This window comes from Epinephelus lanceolatus, chromosome 22 (assembly GCF_041903045.1).
Source record: "Epinephelus lanceolatus isolate andai-2023 chromosome 22, ASM4190304v1, whole genome shotgun sequence".
NCBI classification, from domain to species: Eukaryota; Metazoa; Chordata; class Actinopteri; order Perciformes; family Serranidae; genus Epinephelus; species Epinephelus lanceolatus.
The window spans coordinates 35,630,213-35,642,082 of record NC_135755.1 but is presented as its reverse complement, the minus strand read 5'-3'; the positions used below and the strand labels follow the sequence as shown (position 1 = coordinate 35,642,082).

At 40.0% G+C, this 11,870-nt stretch overlaps 1 long non-coding RNA gene across 1 annotated transcript; it reads right to left on the bottom strand.

Moving 5' to 3' along the window:
* Nucleotides 1–248: 248 nt before the first annotated feature.
* On the bottom strand, nucleotides 249–1,353 carry LOC144459759 (uncharacterized). Its single transcript, XR_013488566.1, has 2 exons — nucleotides 875–1,353; nucleotides 249–319 (listed from the first exon to the last, which is right to left on the bottom strand). It is a non-coding gene; the product is annotated as an uncharacterized LOC144459759 (long non-coding RNA).
* Nucleotides 1,354–11,870: the final 10,517 nt, after the last annotated feature.

Sequence of the window (11,870 nt, the reverse complement as noted above, 5' to 3'; positions counted from 1 at the left end):
GTTTTTTGTTGTTTGTTTTTGACCACCACGCGATGTTCAAACCATCAATAAAAGAAGCTGCGCTCAGTGGGCGCTCCTTTTATATTAATATTCATATGCTTCGTTAACTACGACCTTTATTTATTTAGGTCGGACCTTTCAAACTACAAATATTTCACCATTCAATGTGAGAAATCAATGCTAACATTCAAAAATAGCTGTCTGTTACCATATTCCGTGTGCAAGTGTGCACAATGAAGAGACAAAAGTCAGTTTGACAAACTTTATTTTCAAATTTCCACAAACAATATCTGATGGCCAGTCCGCTTCTCCTGGCAGCCTGCAAGAGACAGAAAAGACGATGAGCACATAACTTAAAGAAACAAATCCAAAATTCACCACTGTATTTTTTTTTGTTTAGCATTTCAGCTGTCTTTTAGCCAGATTGAAGGCTTTGGGTCCGTCAGTCTGCTTAATTTAGTGTTGTAACGGCCTGACCTCCGCGGTCCTCTTCGCTCCCCTCACCCACACTTGAGCACCCGTTCTGGGATACACAGTGTCGGCCCGCCCGGCCTGACCTCCGCGCTCCTCTCACCCACACTTGAGCACCCGTTCTGGGATACACAGTGTCGGCCCGCCCGGCCTGACCTCCGCGCTCCTCTCCGCTCCTCTCACCCACACTTGAGCACCCGTTCTGGGATACACAGTGTCGGCCCGCCCGGCCTGACCTCCGCGCTCCTCTCACCCACACTTGAGTATCCGTCCAGGCCGCGGAGGTCAGGCCCGGGCGGGACCATAGGTGAGCCCTGCCCTCGCCACTCACCAGGGATCTCTTCTTACGGTCACAGAATAAACAACATAGCTATTTTCTGCCAGTTTATTCCAGTTAGCTTACCTGAAACCTACTGCGTTGAGATACTACGTCTTGCGAGCTCTGTTCCACACAAAGACCGTCCCTGCGTTCCAATACCCATACTACCATACTATTTAGTATGCCAGAAAAAGAATTAGTGTGTCCCAATACATAGTATGTCAGATGCAGTATGCCAAAAGTACCAGGACGTTCTACTACATCCGGTCATATTTCGCAGTATGCATGTCAGCATGCTTCTTTGGCCATCCTGACCCACAATCCTTTGCGCAGCGGAAGTTACGTCACACTGACTGAGCTGCGTGTACAACCAACGCCCACACTTCCTTTCATACATGGTTTATTTAATTTGAGATACTAAGACACTACATATTAGGACTGCAATGATCTGATTATATACTGTCACATATCATACAGTTTTGCAAGAACACGGTTACAACATTCAACTTTATTGTGATTATAGTATAATCAGTGTTAGGGTTCAACTATGACTACAATATAGAAGATTCTACCAGTATAGGCAGTGGGGTAAGTGTGGTATAAATAATGAATGAATATGACTAAATATGAATACACTATGGGCCAGGTATGAGCAGTATAGACTAGTAAATATATAAATAGTAAAAGTCAAATACATATTAAGTAATGTAGTAAGAATGTGCAAGTATGTTACACTACAAATAAAAGTAATGTGAATGTAAGGCTGCTTCACGTGCAGACAGAATATAGTGCCAGCAGCTGCACAGCTGTAAATATATTCAACATCAAACATCTGCCAGCAACAGAGAGCTATGTGTGAAGGGGGTTAATGTGCCTACTGGTGACTAGTTCAGTAGACAGGTCACTAATAATAGGCTTGGGACTGTTTACGTGAACACATCAGTTTATTAGAAACAACAACATATATTACGACATAACAGCAACAGAGCTCTCTGGCACCTCCGACGGTATGCACGACTCTGGCGGGCTTGACGAGAGAAGATTGGCTGCATCTCCGAAGTACAACAAAACAAAATATTCAAATGTGGCGCTACGGACGGCGGCGGAGGTGAGCAAGAGGGTCGGAGTTCAGGGTGGATGTGATGGCGGATGTAGTGTGTCCCAATAGTATGCATACTGCATGCATACTGCATACTACGCTACATACTTTTTAAGGGCAGCTGCAGTACATACTAAAAGTATATAGTAGAAGTATGCAATTTGGAACGCAGGGCGTGACAGTACTATCCAGCAAAACACGTCACTTCCGTCATGCTAGGGGCACTTCCGTCAAGCCAGAGGCTTGTGTCACGTCAGGGGCTTCTGCTCCGGGGCTGCAGCTGAATCCGCGTCAACAACACGCCTGACCGGACGTGTGCATCACATTTAAGTGTCCCCTGGAAACACTTCTGTTGTGTTGCGGTCTATTTGCAGCGCGTTTTTGTAATGTGTTGTGTTGTGGTCTTTGCATCGCTTTTTTCTAATGTGTTGTGTTGTGGTCTTTGCATCACTTTTTTTCAATGTGTTGTGGTCTTTGCATCGCTTTTTCTAATGTTTTGTGTTGTGGTCTTTGCAGCGCTTTTTTCTAATGTGTTGTGTTGTGGTCTTTGCATCACTTTTTTTCAATGTGTTGTGTTGTGGTCTTTGCATCGCTTTTTCTAATGTGTTGTGTTGTGGTCTTTGCAGCGCATTTTTCTAATGTGTTGTGTTGTGGTCTTTGCATCGCTTTTTCTAAATGCTGAGCACGTGTTGTCAAATTGATGAAAATGTTTTCTCAATTTGCTTGTGTTTTGTCTTTTTGCATGTGTTTTCTTAAGTTGCAGTGCTGTGACCTTTCAGGGCCACCGTACAAATATGATGGGAACACCAGTATGTTTAGATACCAACATTCTCTACCAATAGTCATCTGTTTAGTTCATTTGAAACAACACAATTTAACTCTCTAAGCTTTGTCCCCACTTGGACATGAGTACATGGATATATGGCCTGGGTTTGTTGGCATTATTATGTGGCTCTAATTAAATCAATAGTCATTTTCAGTTCCATTGTTGTACTCTGTATTTACAGCGCTTCTTACAGCTTTCTTATCTCCCCCACTACAACCCTGTTTTTCCCCTTCCATGCAAATGATGACAACACACTGCTTTATCACCTGAGTGTGCATGATGCTGTCGTCATACCAAGTGTGCAGGTGTGTCTTGTGTGTGTCAGAATTCCATCAGAGTGGTAGTACCAGGCACAAACGGTGGATACTTATGATACCATAAAGCACCATAAATGCTTTCTGTTTCACCAATAAAACCTCATAAACTTCAACCGTCACACTGTAACATGATCTGTTGTTGGCTGTCATTTGGGGAAACACTGTGTCTGATGAACTTCTGTAAAAGTACTAATGACCATTAGACCTTCAATGAGTTAATAACCAACAATCAGTTTAGAGTCTAAACTCCAGAGTCTGTTGATTAGCAACTCATTAACTCTTTTAATTGTGTGAAAAGTTCATTCATGATCTTTGTCATGCAACAAAGGAATCTTGACTTAAGGTCTGCATACTGGTTTTGCAGAGCTTTCAACTACATGTCGTGGTCTTCGTCAGTGGAGTTTGTGCAGTTGTCATTGAGATGCATCAGCTGTCATCACATGACCAAAGCACATCACGTCACTATCAGTCACATGATAACAGGTGGCTGTATATGAGGGGTGCTCTTTGTTAAAGGAATATGAGAATGGCCATTTCCATATCACTTATCAGAGTTGGGACCAAGTTATGCAAGTCACAAGTAAGTCCCACATTTAGACAGGCAAGTCCAAAATCAAGAAAAGCAAGTACCAAGTCAAGACAGTCAAGTCCTAAGTGAAGTACCAAGTCAAGATAGGCAAGTTCCAAGTTAATCCCAAGTCAAGACAGGCAAGTACCAAGTTAAGACAGGCAAGTCCTGAGTCGAGTCAAGACTGACAAGTCCCAAGTCAAGTCTAAAGTCAGGACAGGCAAGTACCAAGTCAACTCCTAAGTCCTAAACTTTGTTAGGAATCCAAAACAAGTCATAATGTGCTCTTTACCAAATGTTACACCATTTAATAGCAGAGTAGTAATACACGTAAAACTTTAAACAAAAGCTTAGTCCCAATTAAATGCAGAGTCCCTTTTACTAGCCTGGTGTATCTACACATTTTGACAAATAAAGGTCTGTCTCTCTGTTTTCACGGAAGTTCTTGGGATGTCTTAAAAACCCGATTGTTGGCTACCCACTTAAGCTAACATTAGATAGCTGTTTAAATCACACATACAAAAATATATGTTTAAAATTCTGCCAATGTTGAGATGCTACACATCATTAGCTTAGTTAGATTTTCCACAGTTCATTCGTTCAGTTCCTTTTACTGCATGAGCACCAGAGAAGACCAGAATTAATTCAGATTTAGTGCCATTATGGAAAAAAGCTAACTTTTTTCCTCTGAAGCTGTCATAAAGTCAGAATATGTGTCTATTCCTTGATTACCTGGTAAGTTATTCATATTCCTATTCCATATTCCACACTGATGAAAAGAGTGTTTTTCATAAAAAATAGTTCAAGTTGTGAACATACTTTAGACAGGATGAAGTGGTATTGGGTCAGTATGTTGGGTGCTGTAATCATAACACTCTCTCTCTCTCTCTGTGATGCCTTGTCTGTCGGAGCTGGACTAAATGAATGATTTGTCATTGATATATTATTCGAAGCCTAATTTATTGTACAACCAATATTTATACTGGTTCAAATACACAATTTACCAGCTCTCACCCCATCTTTACTGAGCAACAGTTTTGTTTAAAAGGAATTAAAGGCCTGTCTCGTATATAAGCTTGTTGACTTCAGTGATTTAGGCAAATAATAGCCCGACTGTTTTTTGTTTTTTTTTTCAAATTAGCATTTATTAGCATTCATCTGAGGAATTATTGACTTGCTGGGAATGAATAGTTTTGACGTTAGTTAATTCAGGAAATGAAGGGACATGAATTGATTTGTGGCACACTTTTACATACTTTTTAATCTTTGGGCTTGGGTGGAAGGTATCGAGTATTTCCAAGTTAAAAGGGTCAAGTCCAAGTGAAGTCACGAATCATTGGTGTTTGAGTTGCAAGTCTGTGTTTGATTTTGTCGAGTCCAAAGTCATTACATTTTTGACTTGAGTCTGACATGAGTCCAAGTCATGTGACTCAAATGTACTTGGACTTTGTGAAGAAAATATTGTTTTTCTCACCTGCCTCCACTGTGAATGAGGAATCCAAAAACAGAGAAAATTCTTGATGAATTTGATTTAAAGAGGGGCACATTTAACAACAGCAAAGAATTTGTTTAGAATTCTCACACAACTCATGCAGTATAATCTGAGTCTCATTTATCCAGTCCTATGCTCAATATTCCCCAAACATGCTTTTTCACTGAAGCCGAAACACTTTGATATACGTCTGCTCATGCATTCCATTAAGCAGAGTTCAAATGTAGGCACTTGCCCAGGTGCGCTACTCATCTCTTTGTGAGACTGTTTATGCCAAATGGTTTTAAATATTTAGGCCTTAATGTAAATGCATGGGTTTGGGAAATACTGAGCTTATGACTGGATAAATAAGACTTGTATTACTGTGCATGAGTTATGTGAGAAATGAAACATTTTTCTTCACCTTTCGCTGATCTGGTACAGAAATCATAGCTTAGTGATATCAAAGGGATTTTCAATGTCGTGGCTAAATATTTAGCTGACAATGTGGAAAAGTCCATAAGATTTTAGAATGAGACTTTTCCTTGGGCGAGACTTGGTTACACACATTAACAAACAGACCGGCTCAGAGAAAGGTGAAGAAAATTGTTATATTTCTCTGTAAATTCCAATTCCATAATGTTGTCAGACACTTATAATAACAGAAACATGAGAAAATAGGGTCCAGGCTCAAACTGGTCTCACTGTGAAGTCATTTGGGTGGTGACTTCCGGTGTCAGACACTGACGAAAAAAGCCGTCCTTTCGTGTCAGCATGATTGGCAGCCAGTCGCTGTTATTGTTAAATGATGCCCGGCCGCATATTATGCCTGGTGGCGTCAGGGGAAAAAACGCAGCTTGATAACAATGTAAGTTAAGGGGGTAAAAGTCCGAGTAACGCAGGTGGGAAGGGTGGTGGATGGTCTAACAACCAACGATTTTCAATCGGGAGGCCGGAAGTGTATTTTGAAAAGACACAATGCATGTGTCAGGCTGAAGTTGACATAGTGTTCCAAACGGTCAACAACCAACGTGCCCAGAGTACCTTGCACATCATATCTCGAAGTGGAAAGTCAATGACCACATGTTGGTATGTGACAAGGTCAGAGTGAGAATGTGTTGCCAGGTTCAAAAATATCCCTTTAAACTTTTACTCCTATACATCAAGACTTTTCTCCATCTATTTCAACATGACATGTGGTGAGTAATTGATATACAAATACTAAGTTTTGGGGTGAGGTGTAACTTTGAAAGATGGTGTTTAGTACCAGATGACCTTTGACCTCTTCTGAGTCAGTGTTGTGACAGGTTTAGTGGATACCCAACTCCAACTGTAATAAACTCACTGTAGGAACTTGGTAGGGAAGTAGACTCTGTACGTAGTGGGTGTGCATTCTCATCATCATTACACACACTGCAGTGAACTTTAGGTTCAGGTTAAATTTCACCTCTACGAGAAAAGACCAGACAGTAATAATCAAAAATATGACACACTGAGACCTGGTGATGCTTAGAGCTTATTAGAATGGAGCTAGAGTCATTGTTTAAATGTTTTTTTTAACTATGTTCATGTGTGTAAGCACATGTCAGACAGATGTTGGTTAAAGTCCATTTGCATACTCCCTACACCTACACATTTGACTAGTGCCATAATTCACTGATAAAGTAATCAAATCATAAAGACATACTCATGCGCGCGCATGTGCACACACACACACACACACACACACACACACACACACACACACACACACACACACACAAGTACCTCTACAAACTAAAACTCTTTATCAGTGTTCTGATAAAAGATACTTTGTGTTAATGTTCTACTGTAGGCTGTTGAAAAGAACATGGACTAACAGATGCTCTGATAGAGAGGGTTGGATCTGGCTCAGCTGGATCAGGATCTGATGACAGCATACATTCTCAAACAGTCAGCATTTGAAAAACCTTTATTACATCTCTCCTGTTCATTTCCCTGTTACCTCTCTGCTGTCACTGTCTTTTAAAGGCATAAAATGTCTACCCAAAAAGACAAATTACTCTTTTCAAAATGGAGGCCAGAGTAGGTCTATTGATGTTAATCACATAATCTGCATCTCAAAATTAACTGGGGAATGCATTTTTAGCTAAAATTGCATATAAATGCTGACAGCTGCAAAGCATTGCTGAAAATCCAGGAATCTTGAAGCGCTAATGCATTGCACTGTATGGGAGGGCGGGGTCAACTGGGACAGAAGGACGGTTTGGACAGTGCCTTTTTCCCAAGTTAGAGAGCAACTATGCCTTTGCCATCCAACATGCTACTACTCAGCCACATCCTCTTCACTTTTAACTACTGTTTTTGTTATGCCACAGACAAAAAATCAACAAAAACAGCACAAAGGCGTTTCCTAGCTGAATAAGACCAGATGTTTCAACCCCTGAGCGTATTTTAAATGTGCAGAGTTCAACTATTTAACTTTTTTTAACTTTCAACTTGTTCTTATTGTTTTCTTTTTTATTATTTTGCAATAAGCTATGTGTAGCCTAAGGTATACTGAAATAAAGACGTGGAAGACAGCCAAATTCCACATATCAGTAATTAATGAAACTATAATAATGATACAAATGTTTTATTTTTCTCAAAGATATGTGTAAACAAGTGGCATTGTAAATATAAGGTACTGAAATTAAGTATGCATTCTTTATAATTTAAATTATTTATATATATTTTTTAACCCAGAACAAGGTGTCACAACCGACCCCACCCACTGTCCCAACCATCTCAGGGGAGCAGAACTGTGGGAGATTGCACTCCAGACGTTTAGGTTAAGACTCAGGATCAAATTATTTTTATTATGTTCATGGAGTCTGTGAGTCATCAAAGGTTCTTTTATGTCAATACCAAAATGTCCCCACCGGTCCAGCTCTCCCCTGCTGAAAATGAATTGTAAAACTAGCAGAGGTGGAAGCTGAACTGCATTACCTAAAGAAGGTAAGAGCTGAATTACTTTGCTGGAAAAGCTAGAAACTAAACTGTAATATTGTCACAGATACACGTTGAAATTAATTCACTAAAAAGCTGAAAGAAGAAATGCTTGTATATATATATATATTATATATATATGTATATATATATATATATATATATATGTATATGTATATATACATATATATATATATATATATATATATATATATATATATATATATGTGTGTGTGTGTGTATTGTGTATATAATTTCTTTTTGACCAAACTTAAATTAAGTCTGTAGATAAGAGTATGGAGAGTAGTCGAATTTCATATTGAAGCAGACTGATGATTTGATAGATCTGTTGATAGTGCTGCATCAGCATTCAAACAAAAATAGTCATGCTGAATTCATAATAAAACAAGTAACATGGTTAGAAAAAATTACTTTACATTTTATGGAAACAATTAACCTAATATATTTGCTAAAATAGAGTGTTGTCACAAATTTGACCGCTGGAAGTGTTTTCTATTTATTTACCCCGAGCAGTACAGATGTTAGCTGTATCTAGTAACGCACAAAGAACTGTGTGTTTGTGGGAAAGCTCAGATTTTGCTCCAGTTTATCTCCTTTTTTCTTGTTTCTGTACTATATTTTTTTTAAGTTGAAGTGATATTCTTCACTTAAATTTGCACCATCATATGTGTCTGTTTGTTCCCATATCTTTCCATAAACTATGTAAAATTGCACTGCTTTTAAAAGCTGCCTTGTGTTTAGTCTCAACACATCTCAAAGCTGGTGTAGGCAGTTTAATTTTGACATCATTGGGCAAAAATCCCACAATAACTACAATAAAAATAGATAAAATAAAAAAAAAATGAGAAAAGTTGTGGTTAATCTTTACCAGCAGTTTAATATTTTAATTGTCCACCCTTATTAACCATGTTTTCCTTACTAGTTTCTGTTCACCGCACAGAAACTGCCTCGCTTTTCCATGATTGCTGAATTTCATGATATGCCAGGATGAAACGTACATCCAGGACATGCAGACTCCTCGACACCTCCATGAACTTTTTCTTCCTCTCCGCCAACTCCTTCATCATATCTGGGAAGAAAGATGGTCTGCAGTCTCCCCACATGATCATCCCCTGCCTGCTTCTGTATTTTCCTCTTGCAGCTGTCAACACTCTTCCCCGCTCCAAGTAGCTCAAGAAGTGGATGATAATAGGCCTGGGAGGGCAGCTTTCATCAGGCATCGGTACAGGGCTCTACACCTTGTAGCTGTGCTTGTTCTAGGTCACTGCCCAAAGCCTCCACAATTATTTTTCTCACACATTCCACCAGCTTGCCATCCTCCAGCTTCTCTTTCAGTCCAACCAACCTCAAGTTCTGGTGTCTATCCCAGTTAGCAGTGTCTTGAACCCTTCAGAGTCCAACGTTGTCGTCCTTATATTGTGTTCACACCGGATGCGAATACAACAATTTGAGCAAGTGAATTACATGTAAAGTCAAAGTAAGGACGCGAAAACATGCAAATTTCCGCCGGGCAGTGCGATGGACGTGACACAAATGACAAGAAATGTGCAAATTCAGCTGTGTGAATTAAGCTTGCTGTGCAATTTCGCGTCATATGCTTATTCATAAGAGTTGAAAAATCTGAACTTCAGGGACCAACTCATACTAGGATAGCCAGTCAGCACTGAGATCCTCCCAGGATGATGCCGAGGATGTGACGGAAGTTAATTCAGCAAATTCACGCACATATTACGCAAGTTCTTTGTGCCTACAAAGCAATTCAACACCAAGTATTCTCGCGGTCAAATGTGTGCAAGTAATGCAAAAATTTGCATTGTTTGGTGCGAACACAACATTAATCTGTTCGATATCAGCCTGCAGGACCATCAGTAGTTTGCTCATGTGGCCAATTGACTCTTTGCTAAGTCCCGCCCCCGGACGCAGACTGGCCAATCATAACATAACATCAGGCCAACTCAGACCAGGGTCTGACAACAAAACAGTGTTCCATTGACTCTAATGCAATCTTTTCAGATTTCCTTCATTTTCAGGCTAGTTTTTAGGATCTCCAGCTAAATGTTGTGCCTGGGGCACGTCTTGTATTAATGATACTCGTTACCTGGATAGGTTGGAAAAAGATATACTTTTCTTCCCTGTTCCAAAACCAAAATCAACCCCTGAAAAGTGTAGGATTAGCCAGCTAGCTACTGAAGATATAGCCTACTGAATGTATACACATGCTGCTTTTGCTTTTTAATGATTATAACACTGAAAAAAAGACCTACCCTGCTGTACAGGAACCAGTGAAGGGAAGCAAGGAAACTTTGCTGATATTTATGTGCACGGATGAACGTTGTTTGACTTCCCCCAGAGATCCCTGCCCATCCAGCGGTGGAGGTCCAGGTGCAGGCAGTGACACGGGGGCGAAGCCAAACTGTTCATCTGCACACACTGGAATGCCACACAGCTGGTTCAATATGTGTTAAGTTTCCCTTTATATTCATTGTCTTCTGTCGCAATCATTAGTGTGGTGGTTCACTTTTACACTGTGATCTGTAGCCTATAGTTTCGCTTTAGTCTCTGACTATCTTTGTCTTTTTAATCTGTCTTTGCTGCTGAGTGAGTTTGATTTCCTGGATATATCCTTCAAACGCATTTTGTGGACCCCTCGGTCTGCTTCTCTCTGGAATCACTGCTTCATTTTTTCAAAAATATGATAATATTTCTTCAGGGAGTGCAGTTAGTTACAGTGTGGGCTCTATGCTTACTCTGACAGCTTGTCGGACCATCACAAAGGAGCAGTGCTTAGCGAAAAGTCAATTTCTTCTATGGCTTTCCCCAAAGAGGCTTGTATAGCAGACAAAACTTTAGATTGGCGCTTCTCATTCCCCATCACCTGGGTGGCTGTGGGACCCATTTGCTTGGCATGCTGTGACTCACTTGCCATGCTTGTGCAGTTCAGTGCTTGTCTTGCAGCTCTGGTCTTGGCGTTATTCACTGTCGACATTAAATATCACTGATGTTTAATCCGGATAAGTTCAACAAAATAAGAAACTTCAGTTGTAGTTTTAGCAGTATAAAGAATATTCCAGCTATCGAATTTTGAGGTTATCTGGTTATCACTCTGGGAGCTTTGGTTCAGGCATTCATGTGCCTCAGCAATCCTATGTGACTCTTGTGACCCTATGTTGAAATCACAAAGCCATCTCCATCTTTGGAGCCATCTTTCACAGTTTACAGCTAAACAGTGCACTAATGTATGTTTCTGACAGCACTTGGGGATAAAAATAGGCAATGGAGTAACAGAATCTTGATAACTTATCAGCGCTGCCTAGTTTGACAGTTTGACCCCTGTTCCCAAGCAGTGATTGACATGATGGACGGCTGCATTGGAGACTGCTTGGCTCTGATTGCTTGTTTTCATGATTTTTGCAAAAGTAGGAGCTCTTTGAGGAGGCAGAGGAACATGATTTTTTTTACAGAGTATTTGCCTCATGTGCTACTGTCAGGGTATAAAGACAATTATAAAAATAAATAACTTTTTGTCATATTTGCTGAAAAAGTTTCCTATGGTAGCTCTAAGCTTAAACATTAGACAAAATGATTGTTATATAACCTCAGTCTTTTATTTTCTATTCTGTGCTTTATAAGAAGGGGAGGTTCTATTGTGTCACAAATGACTGGCTTTTATGAATTTAATGGAAACATGCGCACAAACACCCACACCCATGGCATAAAGTCTCAGTCATAAAGGGGGTAATAATCAGGCTTATCTACTTTAACTCCACCTTTATACCCTCCACCCACCAAACATATATTTAAACAGTTCTTA